We start from the raw sequence: 25,843 nt of genomic DNA, 5'->3' as shown, positions 1-25,843 counted from the left end.
TATGATCCACACAGTCAAAGGCTTTAGAATAGTCAATGAAGCAGAAGTAGATGTTTTTCTGAAACTCCCTGAAACTCATCATTTAAATATAAGCACCAAAATGAGATAAATTTAGAAGGCTGGCTTCAGGACTTATCAAAAAGTAATTTCTCTATAAAGATACTCCCTAGTTAGATTACACCATGTAACACAATTTTTGTTCCTGGGTTATACATGTTATAAATGCCACTTCCTATTTGTTTTATCATAAAAACATGGAAAAAGTTTATTAAACTTCAAGCACTTTGTTTTTGCCAGACATCCTGCAGCACATTTTGCTATACTTTTCCAATGAATATGTGATAGAGTCTCAAGCAATTCAACAGGTCGTGGCAGTCACAAAAACGAAGATTCTGGAGTATAACAGCTACTTTCAAAGTAAATACCACACAATTAAACAGGAAATATATTTTCAAACCAGGAACAGGCTTTTTTCTTCTTCAAATGTTGTTACATAGTGTATTTGGTAGGTAGGTAGGAAGGTAGGTAGGTAGGTAGAAGATAGTAGGAGGGCATGATAAGAAAGGATATTAATGGACTTTGAATATAAATTTGGTTAGTATCAATGCTGGAACTCTCTCTCTCTATATCTCTATCTATCTATCTATCTATCTATCTATCCTAAAGGTTTAGTAATTGATATTTATTTGAAAAATTGCATATTAAAGGAGGTTTACTTAAAAAGTTAGGTAAATCCTTTGATTAATTATGCTATTTGATAAAGATTAATAATGTATTGTCGAAGGCTTTCATGGACGGAATCACTGGGTTATTGTAGGTTTGTTCGGGCTATATGGCCATGTTCTAGAGGCATTCTCTCCTGACATTTCGCCTGCATCTATGGCAAGCATCCTCAGAGGTAGTGAAGTCATAGATGCAGGCGAAACATCAGAAGAGAATGCCTCTAGAACATGGCCATATAGCCGAAAAAACCTACAACAACCCAAAGATGAATAAGATTAATAGTATAATCTGATCAAATAATTAGCCCTTCATTACTTTTTTTGTAGAAAATAAGTTTGTTACATTTTTATTGTGATTACTAGTAGGTAGACTTGCTTGGTGATGTCTAAGTGGCTACTTCCAAACTCTGGAGCTCTCTTCCATGGGAGGCTAGGCTGGCCCCATCCCTGCTTTCCTTTCAACAAAACATGACCGAATTCCTATTTAATGTAATATTTTCATGTTCAACCAGAGGTAGCTTTTTATTGAGCATATTTAACTTTTGTATGTTCTTAATTCATTTTAAAATATATCATACGATTTTAATTGTTTTTACACTGTGTAGTATGTTTTTAACTTTAATGTATTTGGAAGCAAACTTGGGTAAGACACCATTACTAAAGCAAAAAACAGTTATTTTGTGTCCTCCACAGTGTCAAGTAGACCTGAAGCATTCCTTCCCACTATAAGATCGACGGGTAGAAAAACAGGATCAGGAAATGATGCAATATTGTCCACCAGGCCTTCTCATGCTCTCCGAGATAAATGAATTTTTCCCTTACTGTGAAAGAGACCAGAATTATGTTTCTGCCAACTGGTTACTGTTGTTTCTTTCTGCCTTGGAAATTAGCCTTTTGATAGGCTGTCACTGACTTGCAAACAAATTCAGTGGACCACCACAAGAGTAACACTGCTCTACATAGTCTATATAAATAAAAATGTAATATTTGTTTGTGGGATTAACACAACTCAAAAACCACTGGATGAATTGACACCAAATTTAGACATAATATAACTATCAGGCCAACAAGTAACCATCACTCATAAAAACACTGAAAAACACAGGAGATTTAAAGAGTCAAAAAACCCCAAAATTACATTACAACGCATGCAAAATACCACATATAAATACGCAAACACACATATACACAAATATATACACACATATAAACACAGACTGGGCCAGAGCAATGCGTGGCAGGGGATGGCTAGTCTTACATAAATGTATACCTGCTAACTCACGCTTTTTAGAAATCATGTAGGGAGAATAAATATATGAATGTCTCATCTTAAATATTTTATTCTAAGAAAAAAATTCCAGAATCCATTTTTTCTGTAAAAAAATAAAGTCTTTTGCATCTCCACTCTTATGCCTTTGGCCCCATCCACATAGACCATTTAGGTCAGAATGTGTTTGGATCAACCCACAGACAGCTACAAAATGCATACGGATTGATTCAGTTTAATTTAGGGGACAATGACTCAGGGCAAAGCCCAAATCTTGCATCCATGGTTCAGCTTACCCCAGAGCTCTGGTAATGCAGGCACCCACAACTGATTCCTATTCGAAACTGACTGCGGGTGTCCCAACAGCCATCTAGTGCTCCCTGGATTCTAGCGGCCCAGGGACACAAGGTGTCTACCCCCTCCTCATATGTTGCTGCCAGCTATAACAGTGATAGCAGATCCTACCTGTTGCTGGAAGGTCTCACATCCTTCCTTCCATGCCTTGTGACTCACAAAGGAGACTGGGAGGAGGGAAAGAGGGGCTCAGAGATTCCTGTTGAGCTGCAATGCAGGCCTCAAGCAGTGTTTTGGATGTTGGATGGCCTACATTCTATTACTGTATAGTACCACCCTCTGTCTCAGGCTTGAGTGAGTGAAATTAGCAAGGGAAGGGGAGCTAATTTAACCTATCTAGCTAAATCAGATTTCATAAAAACAATAGGTCCATTTCAGATTACTAGAGCGTGTTAGTTAGTTACAAGATACAGCACCACTGTTTCATTCTTACAACCATGCCTTGCATTCATGTTACATTGTAGAGATAATGTGTTATAAATACTTCCCTACAGGAAATGTCTTTCAAAAATTCCCGTAAAGGTTGTCTTATGCCCATAATTCATGATATTTTTTTAAAGATTAGATATAAGAATACAGTGGTGCAATGGGTTAAAGCACTGAGCTGCTGAGCTTGTTAACCAAAAGGTCGCAGGTTCGATTCCAGGGAGCGGCATGAGCTTCCGCTGTCAGCCCTAGCTTCTGCCAACCTAGCAGTTCGAAAACATGCAAATGTGAGCAGATCAATAGGTACCGCTCCGGCGGGAAGGTAACGGCGCTCCATGCGGTCATGCTGGCCACATGACCTTGGAGGTGTCTATGGACAACGCTGGCTCTTCAGCTTAGAAATGGAGATGAGCACCACACCCCAGTCAGACATGACTGGACTTAATGTCAGGGGACAACCTTTACCTTTACCTATAAGAATACAGGAATCCGAATAATAAACTTTGTATAATTTTTAGGCCAGACCAACACTGCTATATAACCCAGATTATCAAATCAAATAATCCACACTATCTGTTCTGAACTGGATTATATGCGTCTACACTTCCATATAATCCAGTTCAAATCAGATAATCTGGATTTTACATGCAGTGTAGAAGGGCCTCAGACTACAAAATGTCTTATTACCTGGGATGGTAAGGTTGAAGACAAATTTTATAGTTACTAGAAAACATTCCCCTTCCCCATGAGATGAAAATAAAGTGTCTGTATGTGCTAGGCCAGCGTTTCTCAACCTGGGGTCGGGACCCCTGGAGGGATCATGAAGGGGTGTCAGAGGGGTCATCAAAAGCCATGAGAAAACACAGTATTTTCTGTTGGTTATAGGGGTTCTCTGTGAGAAGTTTGGCCCAATTCTATCATTGATGGGGTTCAGAATGCTCTTTGATTGTAGGTGAACTATAAATCCCAGCAACTATAACTCCCAAATGACAAAATTAATCCTCCCAACCCCACCAGTATTCAAATTTGGACATATTGGGTATTTGTGCCAGATTTGGTCCAGTGGATGAAAATGCATCCTGCTTATCAGATATTTACATTACAATTCATAACAGTAGCAAAATTGCAGTTATGAAGTAGAAACAAAAATAATTTTATGGTTGGGGGTCACCGCAACATGAAGAACTGTATTAAGTGGTCACGGCATTAGGAAGGTTGAGAAAACTGTGCTAGGCAGAGTGTAAATGTTGACATTTGAAAAGTGGCTAGATTGGTTATCATTTACATACCAAAAAGCCTCCTTTAACATAGTGCATTGGGCAAAGATTCAGAGTCAGTTTAGAACTTTGCAACCAATATATTTATATCCAATGATGTTTTATGTTATAATAATGAGAATGGGCAGGAACACCTATGAGATATTTAGAAGACATTGGGTTTATCCCACAGCAAAGAAAATGGAAAGCGCCATGAAGTCTCCCGGTGACATCCTGCGCTCGGTACACCAGCATATGTTTAGATGATGGAGACAAAGCACATGAACTTCCAGATGATGCTCCTATCTGAACAATACAGTTTGTCAGACTATAATGCAAAGTAGGAGTAGCACATACATAGAATTCTCATTCTATGTATCGCCTCTGGGCTGATATGGACAGGATATAAATAATGCAAATAAATAAATAAATAAATAAATTATAGAATGAGAATCGTTACAGGTGTTTATCTCTTATCCAAAATATTTGGAATCAGAAGTAATTCAGATTATGTTTTTCTGGAATCTTGGCACATACATAATATTGTACTTTGGAAATGGCACCCACATCTAACCATGAAATACATTTATGTTTTATATACACCTTAGAACCTTAGCCTATGCTTTTAATAATTTTGTGCATGAAACATTGAAGTATCAGAAAATAAAGGTGTCACTATCTCAACCACCAACGTGGCCAGTTATGGATTATACAGTACAGGTATTCTGGATTTCAGATTTCAAGATAAAGGATGTTCAACTTGTATAATTTTCAGACTCAAGCTACAACATATTAAATGGTGACAGTAAATAAGAGATGAAGAAGTGGGTGGCCATTTTAACTCCTATTAATCTGTTGGTCAAGGAATGTCTTCTTATTCCAGGCAAGGAAATGGGTATTTGGAAGCAAAAAGGGTTCTGCCTTCTTCAAAGGAGCCTTCATCAGCTCAACGCATGATGGTGACTCCTGGTCATGAATTGTAAACAGATGATCACACATAACGGTAATGCTTGCATATAGTGCACCCAAGCACATGCATACACACATACAAACAAGGGTATTGATCTTTACCTGCAGGACAAGCTAAATTGACTGATGACAACGAGAACCAACCCCACAGTGAAGCATGCTAGCAGTAATATCATGTTATGTGGATTCTTTTCCTTGGCAGGGCCTAGGAAACTAGTCAAGATGAATGTTCTAGAGCAGGCATGGGCAAACTCTGGCCCTCCAGGTGTTTTGGACTACAACTCCCACAATTCCCAACAGCCTACCAGCCTACCAGCTGTTAGGAACTGTGGGAGTTGCAGTCCAAAACGCCTGGAGGGCTGAAGTTTGCCCATGTCTGTTCTACAGGGAAATCTGTCTCAAAAGCAAAGGAATAAGGGACATGCATTTGAGGCTCACCTTCTAGCAAAACAATGATCCTAGTTTACAAACATGATCCAGAATATCTTATGATGGCCTTCTCAAAGCCCAGATTATAATTTGATGGAGAATCTGTATCAAAGTTTTCTCTCCAACAATCCCCATCTAAGCTACTAGAACTGGAGCAATTTTGCCAATAAGAACAGAAAACATTGCATGACCTAGATACACAAAAGAGATAAAGACATATTCAAGAAGGCAAAGCTGCCAAATACATTTTTATTAACTTATGGAATAATAATGCAACTAACAAGTGTGAGTTATTTTGTTTTGGGGCTCAAATGACACTATTTTGCACTTTCATCATGCTGAGTACCTTGTGTGCCTCAAGATATTCAATGCCAATTATATTCATTTTAGTTCTAGATTGTAACACAACATGTGGAAAAGTCAAAAGGGGTGGGGGTCATATTTCAGGAAAGCACTCTATGTCCTTGAGCTGTTCATACCATGATAGACACATTAAAAAAATCACAACAACATCCAGGAGAAACCCTGCTAATGGAGAAGCACTGAAAGTACTCTCAGCCCTAAAATCCAAATACTTCAATTAAGCAGAACACTTTATACATATTATGTATCCATAAAGCTAGACCAAGTATTTGTAAGGGCGGAAGTGACATGAAAGAATCAGGACAGGCAGGACTAGTATCAGTCTACAGCCCGAAACTAAAGATACATGAGGAAGAGGAAAAAGCCAACTACTAAAATAAACCCTCTGATCCTATAAACCAGTTCACTCATTACTTATGGATACCATCAGTTTAGGGAAGTACACAAAATGTATGAATTTGGCACAGGAGGTACCTTGCTCTTTTGTTAGGTGCCGGCTACTTCAGCATCCTCTCATTCTATATACATCATTTGGCCCAAGTGTCTTATGCAGGGGTCCTCAAACTTTTTAAACAGAGGGCCATCTGACAGTCTCTCAAACTGTTGGAGGGCAGGGTTATAATTTGAAAAAAAAAAAAACATGAATGAATTCCTATGCCCACTGCACATATCTTATTTGTAGGGCAAAAAAACTTTAAAACAATATAATAATTAAAATTGAGAACATTTTTAACAAATATAAACTTATTAGTATTTCAATGGGAAGCGTGGTATTGCTTTTGGCTGATGAGATAGGATTGTTGTTGTATGCTTTCAAGTCATTTCAGACTTAGGTTGACCCTGAGCGAGGGCCAGGTAAATGACCTTGAAGGGTCGTATCCGTCCCCCGGGCCTTAGTTTGAGGACCCCTGGTCTTATGGAAGCCATTTTATACTTCCACATTAAGTATTTAAGTGTCTATATCAGGCATGGGCAAAATTTGGCCCTCCAGTTCAAAACATCCGGATGGACGAAGTTTGTCCATGCCTGGTCTATATTATAATTTCCTCCACTGGAGGAATAGACCAACCACAATGTATATGATAGATCTCTAAAATATGATTATTCCACAACTTGCCCTTACATTCATAATGAATATCATTTACCCTAAATTAAAAGGTTAAAGGCACAGCCCTTTCCTGCTCTCCAAATCAACTAAAAATTAAGATTATCTGGAATGTTTCTGAACAGTCTAACTCTCTGGAGCTACTGAATTAAATGTAGACAGATTAAAAGAGTAACTTTAAAGTTAAAAAATATTCTAACATCATAATTCTATGTTTTCTTGGAACAAATCCTGCTGTGTTCAGTGAACTTTCCTTCCAAAAGTGTTGGATTTTAGCTTGGATACACATTGGGTATAGAGACAGATTTTTTTTTCTACTGCCTGTATATACATTATGTGGTCACTTCTTCCCTCTGTCTTATGGAAGGGCTAGTTCTTTGTGTCTATACTGACAGAATATATCTGATATATTCTCTAACTAAGCACTTGAAGTAATCTACAGAAACAACCTATAGAATTACAATGTACCAAAATACAAACAAATTAGAAGCCTTAATTAGTACCTTTCAGTCTGACATACTATCTATGTATGCATTACGGCATTTGTTGCAAAAACAATGACTGTGTGTAGATCCTACTCTGATAAAGTTGTATGTCAATACTGTTAATCTTAATTAAAATACAACTGATTTTAAATACCAATATGAAACTGTATGATCACAATCCAAAGAACCATCATGAATTTTAGAATGAGTATAGAATTATGTACAAGATGACCAGGTTGCGATTTCAATTTGTATTTTTTTCTTTTACCATTTCTCTACTGCGAGTGATCAATTAAATTCATTTATAAACAAAAGCAGGTTCCATTTCAGAATGTAACACATACTGTACACATGTTGTCAATATGACCATAGAGTCATACTGAAAGATTTAGGGATTCCTATGGAGGAATTCTTTCAGGTATTTTCACAAGAATAATTCAGAAATGAAAAAAACCCTTGGCAAAAAAGGACTTAGACATAGCATCCCTGAAGTCATACAATTACGGGTCTGTAAAGATAATATCATTAAATGTGAGTTTACTTCTTCACATGCCAGATAGCCACAAACACAGCCTAACACATCAGACACAAAAGAGCTTCTCTCTTCTTCTTCTTCTCAGACAGCCACCAATTCCCACATAATACTTATCACACTCATATACTATGCAGCAGTTTTTTAATACATCAAAACAGAACTATATTCTGTTATGTGAGTGCTTTCTATATACACGAAAGTCCTTTTATTTCACAGAAATAATACAGAAGCACATGTCACATACAACATATCAACTGAATCCTGCATATACTAGTCATGAGACGTAAGGGTTGGGGTTTCCTAACCCCTATTTTGTTTTTACGGTGACCTCTTTGCATTCCTCCTCCCATATAGTAAATTTGGGGAAAACAAATGCAAATGATACATGCACTAACATTGCTCTTCTCCTGCACTAAAAAGCTATAGTAAGTATATCAGAGGAAAGCTCTTCTTAACATTCTGGCTGGCCAATGCCACCCCTAGAGAGGCTCACATGGCATGTTCTAATTTTCTTGTTGCCAGATGAAAGCATTTCTGTTCTCCTGGGCATATTAAGATAACTTTAAGATCACTGGTACTTTTAATTCTGCTGCAAATACAGCACATGTATTTTTTATCCATTAATTTAAATTCTGTATATTGGCTAGGTTTTAACTGCTTGATTTTTAGGTGTTTGTTAATTTTGCCTTTTTAAAAAAAGGCAAAATTATCCCTGAGGTCAGTATTAAATGGGTATTCTGTAAATGATGAAAATAAAAAAATTAAAAATTATAATGAAGTTTAGCCAGTATATTCTCCAGATCAATCTTTTTCTGATGGTTCAGAATTTAATGCTTTAAAAAGTAAGAACCCACATTATTACATAATAAATGGAGATGATACGGGTCCATCTTCCTTGCTATGTCTGATGTTTTCACTGAGGGTCAATTCAAGACGGAGAAACAGGACATAGTGTAGCTCTGCCCTAGTTTAAATTTATTTTGTACACTCATTTTGAAAACATATACAGGGAGCATCATTCAATCATGAGATTCACACCCTTCACTTTTTATGTGGCACAGTGCAAGAAAGAATGTGTTACAAGTTTCAAAGTGGCGGTTATTACTTACAAAGGTCCAACCTATCTCCCCCTATGAACATGCATGGACTCTAATATCTGCCAAGGAGGCCCTCCTCTTGGTCCCACCTCCGTCTCAAGTGTGGTTGGTGGGGACGAGGAAGAGAGCCTTCTCGGTGGTGGCCCTCAGCTTTAGAATGCTTCCTCAGGGAAATTTGGCAAGCCCCTACACTGCAATGTTTCTGCAAGGAGATGAAAACATGGTTCTTCAGGCAGGTTTTTGAAAATGACCAAGACATCAGCTAATCTAGAGGACCAAACAAAGTGATACTGACATTGGCACTTTAATGTTTGTAATTTCAGCTGTTGCTGGGATGCTGTCCTACCCATTTCAATACAAGCTACTGCTGAGTTTTATAGAGTATTTTATTTAAATTGAGTTTGGGCTTTTTATTTTTCTAAGTGTTGTTTTACATTAATTGTTATCCTTACTGTTTATTGTGCTGATGTAATTTTATCTGTATTTTATGTGTTTTTATGGCACTATTATGTGCCACCTTGTAAGCCGTATCAAGTCCTTTTGGGAGATGGTAGATGGATACAAATAGAGTATTATTATTATTATTATTATTATTCCTAATAATAATAATAATAATAATACACTTTATGATCTATGAAGCTCTCTTTCAGGATACAAATAGAGTTGTGTTGTTGTTGTTGTTGTTGTTGTTATTATGCTCTCTAATAATAATAATACACTTTATGATCTATGAGGCTCTCTTTCTGTGCTATGCATAATAGTGTTACTTGGATGCCTTTAAAACTATGACTATCCTGCCGGAGGGAAAGAACATATGAGACCATCATCCATACAGATTGCTTTTCTTCCCAAGACAAAAGCCTTCTGCATTTTCTTTGCAAAAAATTTGGTCTGCGTCATTACTTTAGAGAAAATCTGCAACAAAAAAGATTAAGAAATAGCCTGGGCATAGGCAAATTTCGGCCCTTCAAGTGTTTTGTACTGCAACTTCCACAATTCCAAACAGCCGGTAAACTGGCTGGGATTTCTGGGAGCTGAAGTCCAAAACACCCAGAGGGCCAAAGTTTGCCCATGACTGAGATAATAATAATATTATAATAATAACTTTATTTTTATACCCCACCTCCATCTCCCTGAAGGGACTCAGTGTGACTTACAAAGAGACAAGCCGGAAAAAACACAGATTAAAACGTAGCACAATAAGATAATATCAAAATATCAAAATAAAATTAACATATCATGATAACATAACATCACAAAAGCAATCCCAAGGCTGAGATAGCCCTATTAAATGATATCTAACTTTGTTACTCATTGTACACAGCTGAAAATCAAAGATGATCAGAGCTTTTGTGCAATTTATAAGTAGAATATTTATTGTATGTGTGTACTCAAGATCCCACTGAAAGTTACACGTGAAAGTTACATTTTGGACTTACAGCAACCTTGTAATTTGGGCTTTATTAGCAAGATTTGTTCCAAGGGTGGTTGCTCATGGAACAATATTCATGATCAGATAGGGATTTGAACCCTGGTCCCTCAGAATCACTACATTATTCTGGTTCTCTTTGCTTTTATTCACATATAAAAATAAAATAAATATGGAGCACTACATTGAAGAATATGACTTCTGGAACACAACATGTTACTATCACAGACTTCAGGAAAAGTGATTCAAAAGCAAAGATTCTAAAAGGCATATTAGGCGAGCATTCAAGGAAGAGTGCCAAGCAGGAAAAAATCATTTTAAAGTCACAGATGTGCATATGGGAAACACATTCTCCACAGTTTTTTTGATCAACATGAACATACTCATTCTCCTTCACGTGCTCTCTTTTTATATATATTTGTATGTATGTGCTTTAAAGTCATCTGTCACCTTATGGTGAATCACTTGATTTCATATGGTTTACATAGGCAAGCCTCCTCTAAGATACAGACTAGGGTCTCTCACATTAATTGTGAATCTTCATACATATAACCAGAGAATTCCTTCTGTGATAATTTCTGCTTCACATATACTTCACAAATTTTCCCAACTTCATATCCAATTTAAGATGAAGATGCTGGCACTCCATAACTTTACAACACACAAAGATCTTCACCCACCTTTTAACAGAAACATGTATCCTGGTCTCTCAGTGCCAATATTTTAAACTGCCATAAGTAAACCAACATGATAAAACTGCCACTTTTAATCAGAATTTTTCATGATTTGGCCAAGTGGATTCTCTGTTCTGAATTACTACTACATACCATATTCATATGAAATTCAATACACTATGCGGACTTTACGATAGAAAACTGCAGCTGCTTTAGTTTTACAGCCATGCACATTATAATCAGAAATAATATCTCCCTGTTGTGTTTTCCTTTCGTTTAACCATTCATCTCTTCTAGTTGATGTCAGTAGAAATTAATGTAAAAGCCCAAGACGAAAAAGCTAGCAGAAAGGCAGAAAGAGATCTTACTGAATGAAATACTAGTTATAGATTTAGGGCTGAAGGATTGGAATGTGGGGTAGAAAGAAGGCTTATTTGTGCCATAGCCCCCAAAAACAGTTAGGAGGATTTCAACATTCATTTCAAACTGAGCTTTTGATCATTCTGTAAACTAAAAGTTAAGCACACATCTATCTATGAACATAATAAAAGTGAAAATATGTATGTGACTAGTGTGCCCACTTCCACAGACAAGCACCCGCTTCCATAAACAGTTATAACCCACAGTGCTGAGGAGCCATCAAAAGCACTCCCTCCAATGACATTGCAGGTTATAGAAAGCACCATGAATATGTAGCCCAAATCCTGCCAATGTCCTCCCCAAACATTATGGCCCACCATCCAAGGACTGTAGTCATATGGGGACAATTTTATTCTAAATTTTACATGTTTCCTCCATTGCAAACACCCCAGCATTTCTTGTTCTCTCTATTGGTGTGAAATTTATATGACCCCACCCACTGCCTCCCCCTTAACCCTTTTCTACTCTTTTCAACTCTGTCTGCATAACAAACAGAGCAGAACTGAGCAGCAACTAAACATACTGGAGGAGTTTGGGGATTGACTCCACATGATGGAAGTTGTAGATCACCCTGCATCAAGCCAAAGCACTGTGACCCCCACCGAAAATGGACCTGGACCACTTGTAGCACACAGAACCCCCATGAGCAAAGAAAAATAGTGGAGATTTGGGGGAAATTCACCTTGATTTATAGCCGTTGTAGGCACTGGATTTATAGTTAACCTATAATCTAAGAGTACTCTGGACCCCACCAATGATGGTCCTGAACCTCATTTGGCATACAGAACCCTCCATGACCAATAAAAATGCAGGAGGTCTTTGGGGAAAATTCACCTTGATTTATAGGAATTATAGTTCACCTACATCCAGAGACACTGTGCCCAAATGTGATTACTGGTGGATTTGGGGTGGAATTGGCCTTGAGATGTATTAGTAGTAGGCACTTGGATTTATAGTTCACCTGCAATCAAAGAGCACTCCAAACCTTACTGATAATGGACCTGGACCGAACTTGGAACACAGAACCCCCATGACTAACTGAACGTACTGGAGGGATTTGATGGGACTGATCCAACATGGTGGGAGTTGTAATTCATCCTGCAGGTGGAGAGATCACTGAACCCCATCTATGATTAATCTAGAGCAAACTTGCCCAACATGACAAGCTAAGTATTGATAAAGTTTCAGGGGGTTAATCTGGCATGATGTGAGTTCTTGTACACCCACAACATTATGCATTTTGTCTTCTAATAACCCAGGCAATGCCAGATACCCAAACTAGTAAAAAATAAAGGACACTACAGTCTCAAAGATAGAATAACAATCTCTAAACTCAAGAGTCAAGTGGATGGTAGTCCAGAATGAATTGGAGGACAAACAACCTGTGGAATCAGAACAGAACAGTTTTAATTGGATGCAACAATTAAACGCCAAGAAAAAAAAGCCTGACAAGGAGATGGTAACGAAAGAGAAGCACACGACTGTCAGTGAAATAATGTCAGATAGTACCACTAATGCCAGAAGTAAGACATCAAAATGTCTGTAATGTTAAAAAGTATTGTTAAAAATACTGTATTTGTTAAAAAGTTGACTGTCCTTACACCTGAGTTGAGTCATTGCAAAAGTGGAGGCCTCCGGCTTCAATGAATTTCTACATATTACAGTGATATCATTTAAAAATACCCCAAAAATATGTGAAGGTCTTTCTCAGGAAAACTCAGTCAACCTATGCTACTTATCAAAGTACAAGGTTCTGGGATGAAGTTTTATCATGGAGAAACTCAGTGAGGGAGAAATACTACATTTCCAGGGTGCTCTACTAATGATTTCCGTATCTGAAAGTAAAAAATAAGAATTTGGCAAGTAAAACCTTTATATTTCTCATGTTATATGCCACAAGACTAAAAATAGTCAGAACTTGGAAAATGCTATTTTCTCAGTAAAGAGGATATGAGCAATAGCCCTATCAGAAAAGTTAATCTATAAATTAAGATGAGCAAAATAAGAAATAAAAGATCTTTTTGATAACATATGGAAGCTATTCATTAGCTTCATGTGTAAAGACAATGGTGAATTTAAAGCACAAAATATACAAGAAAGATTGTAGGTGAACAATTAGAAAACATATTATTATAATTATATGTAATGGATGAAATTAGCATATGGAGAAGTAATAGAATTGAAAAGGAGGGTGGGGGAATATAGACTTCAGAACAGATAATGTAAGAAGACAATTGTATTACATTTCAAATATTTTGCAATAAATAAGTAAGTTTTTTAAACTATTTATCAAAACTTTGGATTCCTCATAGGAGACAATGTTTTGGGAGACTATTTTCATCTGTGTGGAAAGAGGGCTAGTTACAGCAGGGCTTCTCAAACCTTTTTCACTTGCAGTATGACTATGAATTTGTTTGACCGTGGCTATCATTTTGATCTTAGGTTCCACCTTGACAAGGCCGAGACAGAAGAGTGTAGCTCAGAGAGTCCAGTTTCAGTCAGACTCAATTGCAGTTTGATTGCCTGTGTATCTGAGTGGCCACGCATTAAACAATGCAAGTGCTCTAGATCAGAGCTTCATAAACTTTTTCCACTCACAACACCTTTATGTGCAATAAATATTTACATGATCCAAGTACATGGGTATGTAAAATAGGAATAAAAATCAAACGTTTTCTGAAAATAAACCAACATTTTCAAGGCTTTCTAAACAGACTCATTTTCATTTCTGTGGAGTACAGCTGAAGCATTCTATGCAGAGTCCACTGTAAACACTGCACTTCGTTGTATACATGAGTGGCATTTAGAAAACTTTTTCTACTGACAAATTTATCGTGACCCCAATATTTAACTAAGGAGACCACACAGTTTAAGAAGAAATGGGTAACAACCGTTATTTCCAGTCCATCTTATAAAGTGGCATTCCTGGAAGAGGTTGGGTAGCAGATGAATGGGCATCTGAACGTGTGTGTGTGTGTGTGTGTGGATGAGCAAGTGGATGGGAGGGTGGATAGACAAGAGGAAGTGAACTGGGCAAATAAATCTCTGGGTAGGCAGGCAGGTGAGTGAGTGAGTGTGTGTGTGGTTGATTGGACGAGTGAGTGGGCAGGTGGGTCTTTGGATGGGTGGGTGGATGGGCAAAGCAGTGAGTGAAAGGGGTTTGGCAAGCAGTAAAGCTCTTCAGGGCGGGGCATAAATACATGTGGAGGGAATGCTGGAAGTATTTGTATTGCAGAGGCAGCCTTCCTCCACACTGCGTTCTCATCAGAACTGCTGAGCTGACCATGAATAGGGGTATATATAGAAGTAAGAAGTTCAAGTTGAGAGTCTTTGCTTTTGTTGAGAAATATGGAAAAAGAGCTACAGGAATAAGAAGTTGGGGCAAAACTGGCGTAAAGTTGAAGACAAGCTAGAGAAAAACCACCCTTACTCGCAACCTGTCTGTGCGAAGGAGAACCACTTTATGCCAAAAGCTGACATCTGATTACACCAAGAGGGTGGAAAGATTTCATTGATTTGTCTTGCATATGCGCAAGGAAACACCATAACCCCTTTCTCAAATTGCTAATGCTGACCAGACAATAGCACTATTGCACTGAAAGGGTAATCTGGTGTCACCATGAGAATCAGTGGTCACGAGAGATTGCAGTGCACCATAATGCTTGCCATTACAGCTGATGGAAGGATATTAACATTTAAAGAAAAAAAAATATTCCTAAGGGAGTAGTTTCACTGTGGGAGTCATGTATGAGAGCAGGCAAAGGATTGGGTGAACTTAGAACTCATGGTGGATTGATTTAAAACTGTATGGAACAGAAAACCAGGTATGCTACGAAAAAGAGCTAGCTCTGGACAGTTTCCAAAGTCGCATCGTGAAGGAAATGAAACAACTTCTCCATGGAAAGAACACACATGAGGTAGTGATTCCTGGTGGTTTAACCTTTATCTTGCAACCACTGGATATATAGGTGAATAAGCCTTTAAAGACAACTTGCAATATTTATATAACTAGTGGATGATGAGCAATGATCACCAATTAGACGTGATGGAATTGTAAGGCATCCCTACTCAGAACTGATGTGAACATGGGTAAGAGTTGGGACCTTATCACAGAAGACATTGTTATGAAATTTTTTTACAAAAACCTGGCATTTCTAATGCACTGGATGGTTTAGAACAGGGGTCCTCAAACTAAGGCCCAGGGGCCGGATACGACCCTCCAAGGTAATTTACTCGGCCCTTACTCAGGGTCAACCTAAGTTTGAAACGACTTGAAAGCACACAACAACAACAACAACAACAACAACAATCCTATCTCATCAGCCAAAAACTGGCCCACAATTCCCATTGAAATACTAGTAAGTTGATATTTGTTAAAATTGTTCTTCATTTTAATTATTGTATTGTTTTTAAGTGTTCTTTGGACTACAAATACGATATGTGCAGTGTGCATAGGAATTCATTCATGCTTTTTTTCAAATTATAACCTGGCCCTCCAGCAGTTTGAGGGACTGTGACCTGGCCCTCTGTTTAAAAAGTTTGAGGACCCCTGGTTTAGAAGATGATAAACTGTGGGAGACTGATGGGAAGAAAAAACATATGATGTAAGCAGTGCTGAGGACAGCGCATCAGATACTGACAGCAATGACAGTGGTATGGAGTCTTCCAACAAGATTAAACTGTTTAACTGTGTAAATGTGTTTCTAGAACTACTTTATATGTTTTCAAGTTTTTTTTCAACATCGTTTTATTAAAAAGTCAGTGTTTTGGAACAAAATGTCCCCTTTTTCCTTGTGTAATAGTCACATCCCCCTTTTCCCCAAAAATGGGGAAAGTGAGACTATTGTGTGATTAAATATGGTATCTTGGTGACAGTACTGTAATCAATATGGGTTTGTCAAGAACAAATTCTGCTAAACCGATCTGATATCATTTTTTAAATCAGGTCACTACTGTAATAGTGGGTGGGAATGCTGTGGTGTCATTTATTTGGATTTCAGCAAAACCTTTGATAAGGTCCTCCATAATATTTTGATTAACTAACTAATTAAATGTGTAAGAGATGGCTACATAATCTGACAAACCCATAACTGGTTGGAAAACTAAGGTCAAAGTGTCATCATTAATGACAGTGTTTCAAACAGGAAAAAAGTCTTGATTGGCATGCCTCAGAGTTCTGTCCTAAGTTTATAACTCTTCAACATTTTTATCAATGACTTATCTAAGAGGTGGAGGAATTTTTATCAAGTTTGCAGATGACACAAAATTGGCGAAGGTAACTAACATGTTAGAATATAGAAACAAAATTCAAAAGGATCTTGATAAACTAGAGAACTGAACAGTAATTAATAAAATGCAACATGCAACATGCTATATTTAAGCTACAAAAACCCAATGCACAGGTACAGGATGGCAACACATGGCTCAGCAGTACTACATGTGATAAAGGCCTTGGAATGACTAGGCTCAAAAGCAGTGAGATGCTACATCAAAAAAGACAAATGCAATTTTAGCCTGTGTTAACAGAAGCATAAAGTCAAAGTCTGAGGAAGTAATAGTCCTATTCTATTCTGTACTGGTTAGGTGTTTTCTGGAGCACAGAATTCCATTTTCAAAATCTCCTTCTTTGGATGTTTTCAAAAAGAGGCCAGATAGCTACCTGCATGAGATTCTTTTGCTGGAGAGCCAACTGGAATAGATGATCCACTATAATTCCATGACTCTAAAAGCAGGTCTTGCGTATTTTTTAATTTTCAGACAAGAATCCCAAGATTTTAAGGGAACAATAAGCATATTTGACATGAGTAAACAAAAAGGAACCATACCAGAGTCCCTAAAAAAGTGGTTCTCAGCCTGTGGGTCTAGGAGTTGTAGGTGTTTTGTCCTACAACTACTAGAAATTCTAGCCAGTTTACCAACTGTTGGGATTTCTTGGAGTTGAGGGCCAAAACATCTGCAGATCCACAGGTTGAGAACCACTGCCCTTAAAGTTTTATACATCTTAACATTACAGATCCCAGACTAATTCTGAAGGTTCCAACAAGTCCATGTGCATGTTTCAATTTCAGATCTTCAGGAAGCCCTGTAGATCTGAAACTGAAACTCACTCAAAGCTACAGTGCATCAATGCTAATGCATCTCTCAAAGCTACAATGCAAAGTTAACTTCAGATCATCATCCAGGCCATGACCCCACACCCCTTTGTCATTCAATTTCCAGATTATATACAAACATTGTATTACACAAGGGACCTTGGAAAGGATCCCTCATATATTCACAGGCTTGTTGTACCAGCTAAGAATCAATTTGATCAAAATGGAAAAGCAGGTACCCATATCTGGGTTTAATCCTTTAAACCACCTAAAACAATTACAACTATAAAGTAGAAATACTTTATAAAAACTTGAATTCTACTGGCAGGCCCAAATAAAATGGATGCATGGAACTGATGGATTTTGTGTCATCATTAAATCAATACTGAAAAATTGGTTCTGTACTTTACTCTAGTTGGGAGTATCAATAGAATTCAGGAAATATTTTGTTGTAAGCCTTACAAATGAAACAATATTACCCATGTAAAAAAATTGTTCAAAAGGGGCTTGTCCTTGTTACAATAGTTCTTGATGCTCCTCTGAGCTGAGAATGACTTGCACAAAATGAAGCCATAGGGTTCCATGGATGAGCAGGAATTCGAATTCTGGTTTCCCAGTGTCCTAGTCTGACACTCAAATCACTGAATTATGCTGATATAACCATTAAATAATTTCATCAGGATGAGAACAAATTTTAAAAAGGGTTTTTTAAATACTCTATATGCTATCATAATTTGCAACTATGTATGTGTAAACTGATAAATACATGAAGTCCCAAAGTCTTTAACAATAACAAAAACATGTTTCGGCTTGACATCAGAAAGAAACCAATGACATCACCAAAGGGGAGGGGGCATTTCACAATTGAGGCGCCAGAGTCAAGAAGGCTGAGCATGAACTGGAAAACCTGATTTAAAAGATTAAAAGGTTTGGTAATCAATTCTCTCAGCAGACAGTAAGGGAACAGGCAGAAAGAACTTATCTGTATTATGAACTTAGACAAAAGTCCATTTTAAAATTCAGTCCAAACACCCTTCTGGAAAAAGCTAAATATCACAAGAATCAAAGAACAACCAAATTCTAAAAGGAACAATATTAACCTTCACCAAATCATTTTACTTTAGTGTGGTGTTTGCCTGATCCTTGAATCTTTGAAGCACTATCTAAAATACAACTTCAAATAAAGGTTTTAAAATATCATTTTTCATTGGTGTAAAACCAATTTCTCCCATTTTTGTATATTAAAGCCACATACACTCTTAACTTGCAATCCTAAACAAATTTAACAGTAAGTAAACTTAACTGAACACACAGGAATTTACTTCCAAACAAATATGTATAGGATTGCAGAGTAAACATGTTTAAATAACTGTGTCAAGTAGAATGGAGGCCATTTACAAGGCAAGTCTTGCTGAAAACAAAAACAAACCAAGAAACAGGAAATCACAGGCCAGCTACAAAATGACTTATTTGCAGGATATGATTTTGTTGCTCCAAACCAGCTGTGGAAATGGACCTCTTCGTATTATTTCTCTGGAGGGTAGAATGATAACAGTTGGGATGCATCTTGAGAAACTTTTCAGGACTTTATTGTTTTGAAGCTCACGTGAGGAAATTAAAGAGGAAAAACACACACCAATATGTTGTCTTTGGACAGTGAAGGTCTATCAAAATTCTCAGTCTATCAAAATATCTCAGTCTATCAAAATTTCAACAACAGAAAATAAAGATGTTATGGAGTCAACATGCTTGATACCCATCACTAACTTCAGAGTTGACTGTGTTCCATACTTAATGGTACCTGTCAAATTAACTGATTTATTCCGAAGTACAAGAATTATAAATCCTGAGAATATTTACTTATTTTCCTATATCTATAGTGAGAAACTTTGACAAATAGGCTGATATGCAAATTACTGTATATGAAATGTTATTGGAAGTATACTTTGGAGTAACCTGAACTTTTCTTCACAGAATCATAGAATTGGAAGGATGTCTTTGAGTGATCAGATCAAGTTCCCTGCTCAATGCATGATCTCCAGTTAGAGCATTCGTGGAAGGTAACTGTTCAGGCTCTTTTTGACAATGTACACAGAAGAAGATGCCCCAACCCCACCCCCACGGAACTTTTTCCAATGCCAAACAGTTCCTACTGTCAAGAAAATCTTTGTAATGTTCAACTGAAATCTACCAACATGTAATGTCAAAACGAAAGACCAAGTGCTACTTTCTTGAGCTCCTTCTTCATAAAATTTCACCCATTCTGGGTAGTCTTTCTTTAGCATTCCTAACCATAGAATTTGCCCAGTATTTCCTTGAGGTTGATAAAATTGACTTTCGTGTAATCCAAAATTTGTGCTTGTATATACTCTTCTTTGTCTGTCTCGCAATCATGAATTTTAGCATTACACAGTTATTTCTCCCTAAAGTACTAACTATTTTGATTCCTGTGATTAACTGCATTTGTTAGGATCAAACCTTGGATTGTCGATTCACTTGTTTCTTCTTCCATCTTTTGAAAAAGGAATTTGTCTGCAAGGAACATCAGGCACTTGTTGGAGAACCTATGTTTAGCAGAGCTAGTCTCACAGCAGATACCAGGAAAATGAAGTCTCCTATAACTTCCGGTTCTTGCTTTTTAGAGATTTCTGTTTCAGAAGCTTGTCACCCACCATCCCGTCGTGGTTTGGTGGCCTACAGTAAATTCCTGCCACTAAGTTCTTTTGATAAGTTTTCCTATTTTTGGTCTCTGCTGGTCTATTTCCATTACTTTTGTGGATTTCTGTGAAAGTAAATGTGTTTGACATAGAATGCCATTCCCCCTCCTCTTCTCCATCTTGTTGGGATGCTGCCAAAAAGATCTATATGTTTCATCTGCATTAACTGTAGGTTTCACCTGACAGATCAATATTTTTGATTATATTAATACTTTTAACTATATGTTTCAGCTGATTTCGACCTGACTGCATTAACTGTATGTTTCACTTGACAGAGTAATACTTTAAATCATATTAATATTTTTCACTCTATGTTTCCATTTATAACCTTATACATTTACATTAGCTACAGGGAACACAAGACAGCTCTATTCACTAGCATCTGCTTCTCAGCACAATTTGCAGTGTTGGTTTTGACCCGCAAAGCCCTATATCACATAGGTCCAGCCTATTTGAAGGACCATATCAACGTTACTACTGAATGGTATTTTCACAATCAATCATTTGCATATTATTATCTATATGTTATCTAATTTAATTTGTAAACTGCCTTGAGTTCCAGTTCTGAGGAAAAAGACAGGATATCACATCACTGATGCTGATGCTGCACGTCTATTGAGAAGAAAGCTCTAGGACATATTCCCAAGTACATATGGAGTTGTACCTAAATATCCATAAATTGGAATACTAGCAACAAATGGTTAAAAAATACAACTTGTTTGCAAATGACACACACTTTTGTAACAGCATGCAGCTCTTACATACTCTTCTGACACTGAATAAATACTATTTTCTGTCGTTAAGAATTTGATTAATTCTTAAACTAAAAATAAGCATTTCTTCCTGAAATCTACTGCCCTGTTGAGCAGAGGCACTTATTAGACTATCAGGTTGCTTGTAATTGATTTATTTAATTATAGGTCAACAAAATGTTGTAATCCTTGAATGGACCAAGGCAAGAGGATTAATTTTAAATGAACATTTTAAAAATTATATCATAATTGTCATCAAACCCATCCTAATGACATCTCGGGTAATACCCTGAAACCAGCTTGGGTCTCCTTTCAATTGTCATCTGTCCCTAAGAAAACATGAGTCAGATATGAAGCAATGCCTTAAAGTGGCAACTTCCAATGGCATCTAAAGTCCCATCTACACTGATCATTTCAAACTAGTTTCAAATCAGTATTGAAGAAAGTGGTTTCCCTGTGCAGATGACTACATAGGAAATTCTAGAACCAGTTTGAGACCAAGATGGAGATTACACAAACCACAAACCACTCATGGATATTAGGGGTTTTCTTTTGCACATGTTTGTGGGAATTTGATGTCTGGCTGCTGTAGTCTGAAGCTATCTTTGAACTGCATTAAATGTAGATGGGGGCTATGAAAGTGATATCTAAAGCAGTTTACTACTAGGGGAAGCTGCTCTGGATCACCTGCTATGCACTGCTGCCAAAAAGTCCCCACGTTCAGAAAGTTAATTCTCCCATTCCAGGATAACAACATCAAATTGAATGGGCATTGTAGTGACTGTTTATTAATTGTGTAATGTGTTGTGTTGTTGGCTATTTTTATACTGTAGCACTGAATTTTTGCTATTCGTATTTGTTGTGAACCGCTGTGAGTCGCCTTCGGGCTGAGAACAGCGGTATATAAGTAAGGTAAATAAATAATAATAACAATAAATTCTGTCACAAACTCTGCAATAAAGCAGGAAGATCAAATCAAGGGAAGTACTGGTAAGTTGAAACCCAACCTTCAGTGCACTGAATAGCGTACACTTCAGGTAGTTCAGCAATATTTTGACAAAATCACAGCCTTTATTTGATACTAATAAGTGAGAAATGGCTACTCTTCGGGTTCTATTGTTTCAATCACTAACATGGATTAGTAATCATCAAAGCATTCAGATCTTTGAAAGAGTGGGAGAAAGAGGCAACTGACCTAAAATGTCAAACATAAGATGACTCACAGTCCAGAGACTTAACATGTAGCCTGGTCAACTGTTGCTTAAGTCCCACACAGAGTTCATCAGACAGAGAATAGTGCTGACAGCATCCAAACACAGTTGCATTAATAGGACAATGATGTTTCCTCAGTCACTAATCAGTGATGCTCCACACCCTGCCCATTAACTTGTCAAATACTGTGATCCTTTCCCCCTCTGACTCTTGGGAGATAAGGTTATCTTTTCCTTGCCTCTATAAAATAGTGAATAGTGCAGAAGATTCAGGGCCCTTTCAGACAGGCCCTATATACCAGGATCTGATCCCCAGATTTCTGCTTTAAACTGGATTATATGAGTCTGCAGTCAGATAATGTGGGATAAACAGAAAAACTGTGATCAGAAACACCACAATATTATGGATTGGAACAAAGTGCAATATAATCTGACATTATGCCACAAGAATGTGAATGTATATTATTGTTGTTTTAAACTGCTTATTTTATGATGTTTTATACTTATTATCGATGTATATGGATTGTTGTTTACATGACTTTTATATGTTGTAAGCTGCTTTGGGTCCCATGAAGGAGAAAAGCGAAATACAAATAAATTATTATTATTATTATTATTATTATTATTATTATTACTACTACTACTACTAGTTGTACGCGCCACGTGTTGCTGTGGCCAACCTTCCCTCCCTCATTCTCTTTCTTTCTTTCTTTCTTTCTCTCCTTCCTTCCTTCCTTTTTTATTTCTTGTTCTTCTTCCTTCTCTTCTTCTTCCCTTCCACCCCCCCCCCCAATTTTCTTTCCCTTCCTCTTTCTCCCTTTCTTCCTTCTCTACCCATTCTTGGACTGCAACTCCCAGCAGTGCTCCTGATCCATCTACCTACCTACCTACCTATCTCTATATAATCTATCTATCGGATTGCTGGGAGTTGCAGTCCAAGAACAGGAAATTGGAAAAATGCAGGGATTGGGATGCTCTCAAAAAATCCAAGGAGAAGAAAGCTTGCAGCCTGGAAGAAGTGCATTTGGATCAACCTCCTCTCCTAAAAGGATGCTGGGAGCTGTAGTCTGGAAGAGAATATGGATATGCTATTGTGTGTTTTGCTTCCCGGGGGAGGGGGGGAGGTCGTTTTTGTGCATGCGCTGTAGCATCTATTTGCTTTTTTGGCCTTTAAAGTTCCTTCTGCTGTGTTTTTCAGTGTTTTATGAGTGATGGTCACTCGTTGGCCTGATAGGTGTATTGTGTCCAAATTTGGTGTCAATTTGCCCAGTGGTTTTTGAGTTATGTTAATTCCACAAGCGAACATTACATTTTGATTTATATAGATTACTAGCCATCCCCTGCCACACGTTGCTGTGGCCCAGCCTGTGTATATGTGTTTTGTGTGTGTATGTGTATATATGTGGTTTCACACATGCGTTGCAACATATTTTTTATGTTTTGCTTTTTAAGTCCCTTCAATTGTGTTTTCCAGTGTTTTTATGAGTGATGGGCACTCATTGGCCTGACAGGTGTCTTGTGTCCAAATTTGGTGTCAATTTGCCCAGTGGTTTTTGAGTTATGTTAATCTCACAAACGAACATTACATTTTTATTTATATAGATTACTAGCTGTCCCCTGCCACACATTGCTGAGGCCCAGTCTGTGTATATGTGTTTTGTGTGTGTGTGTGTATATATATAGATGTGTATATGTGTGATTCTGCGAATGCATTGTATTTTTTTATATTTTGGTTTTTAAGTCTCTTCTGCTGTGTTTTTCTGAGTGATGGTCACTTGTTGGCCTGATAGGTGTATTGTGTCCAAATTTGGTGTCAATTTGCCCAGTGGTTTTTGAGTTATGTTAATCCCACAAACGAAGATTACATTTTTATTTATATAGATTACTAGCCGTCCCTTGCCACATGTTGGTGTGGCCCAGTCTGTATATATGTGTTTTGTTTGTGTGTATATAGGTGTGTATATGTGTGGTTCTGTGCATGCGTTGTGTGTGTGTGTGTGTATATATATATCGGCTTTTTAAGTCTCTTCTGCTGTGTTTTTCTGAGTGATGGTCACTCACTGGCCTGATAGATGTATTGTGTCCAAATCTGGTATCAATTTGCCCAGTGGTTTTTGAGTTATGTTAATCCCACAAACGAAGATTACATTTTTATTTATATAGATCATCATCATCATCATCATCATCACCCTGGGATACAGGGTCTGTTGGAAAAGGGCCTACAGAAGCAGAAAAGCAGGAGAAGGAAAAAAGGAAGACTCGATCAGGAAAAATGTATAAACAAGGGAGATACAGCATCACTCACAGCAAAGGTGTCTGAAGCAGGTGTCTCTCGCCTTTCCTCTAAACCGCCGCAGGCCTTTGGATTCCGCATGCAGGCCCCAGGCACCAAGTGCTGCAGTTGCTGCCGCTTTTCCTGAGTTCTCCTTAGAAGGGACTTAGGAAGGAAAGGAGCAGCAAAATCAGATCCCCAAAAACCCTGGGAGTATTGGTACCTTCCTTGTCTTTCGGGCTATTTCAGTGCTACTTGCTTGACTCCAGGGGGGATCCCTTTCCCCTTCTGTCTCTCCCAGTTCCTCCTCCTCCTCCTCTCCATCTATCCCACCAGCATCTTCTTCCAAGGAGTCTTTGGCTTTGACAGGGAGTTGTTTTCTGCGGGAGGCTCAGGCTGAAGTCTCCAGGGGAGGTCCCTATCCAGAGGGATCTCGTGTCTCTGATTAGCTGGAGGGGAATTCTTCTCCAGAAGAAACTCGGGGAATGGATGGGCTCCTGCCAATAAATTCCTGACAGTTTTCCCGGGAGTTGGCGGCCTTCCTCCAGGAATGAGGCCTCACCTCCGGAGGAAGGGAAGGGAAAGGAAAGGGAGGCGGCGGGGCCTAGCGGGGGCGGCGCTGTCCTTGGAGGGGGAGGCAGGCAGGCAGGCAGGCTGGGAGGCCCAGAGGGGAAGGAAGCGCTCCCTTCACGGGCCTGGCGGGAGGAGGAGGAGGAGGAGGCCTCGCCCCTCTCCCCGGAAGGTGGCGGGGCTGCGCGCCTCCTGGCCCGGCGGCTCTACGCACGCGAGGCCGCGGCGCCGACTGGGCCTGGTCCGGGTCTGAGGGGCTCGCGAGGGCGAGGCGGTGCGGCGGGCGCTGCTCAGGCCTCGGCCCCGCGCCTCCCGCTCGCTCCGTGTGCTCCGGGCTGCGGCTCCACTGCAGGCCCCGGCTCCGCCCCGGCCTCCGCTCCGCCTCCCCGGCTCCCCCTGGGCCGCGCCACCCCCTCTCCGCCTCCCCCCCGCCTCCCGCCTTAAGGTGGCGCTTCCTTCCCACCCTCCGCTGCTGAGGGAGAAGCTGCCTCGGCAGCCCCTTTGCCTCCTCGCTTGGCTCGCCAGGGTTCAGAGAAGGTGCTCTGTTGTGAGTTTTCCGGGCCATGTTCCAGAAGCATTCTCTCCTGACGTTTCGCCTACATCTATGGCAGGCATCCTCAGAGGTTGTGAAGTCAGGCTTTTCATGGACTGCCATGCCCGTAGCCAGGAAAAAAAGCATTTGAGAGGAGTTGAAACTT

General features: G+C 38.7%; 1 protein-coding gene across 3 annotated transcripts in view; it reads right to left on the bottom strand.

Annotated features, from left to right (window-relative positions):
- Positions 1-25,523, bottom strand: part of FOXJ2 (forkhead box J2) — a 62,900-nt gene extending 37,377 nt beyond the window's left edge. For all 3 annotated transcript variants that reach the window (XM_060777990.2, XM_060777992.2, XM_060777991.2), the window contains exon 1: positions 24,609-25,523. The gene's annotated coding sequence lies outside the window, so the exon portion shown is untranslated. The remainder of the gene's footprint in view (positions 1-24,608) is intronic.
- Between the last annotated feature and the right edge of the window lie 320 nt (positions 25,524-25,843).

This window comes from Anolis sagrei, chromosome 5 (assembly GCF_037176765.1).
Source record: "Anolis sagrei isolate rAnoSag1 chromosome 5, rAnoSag1.mat, whole genome shotgun sequence".
In the NCBI taxonomy this organism is placed as follows: Eukaryota; Metazoa; Chordata; class Lepidosauria; order Squamata; family Dactyloidae; genus Anolis; species Anolis sagrei.
The sequence above is the reverse complement of the archived record's forward strand: the minus strand, read 5'-3'. Positions and strand labels throughout refer to the sequence as shown.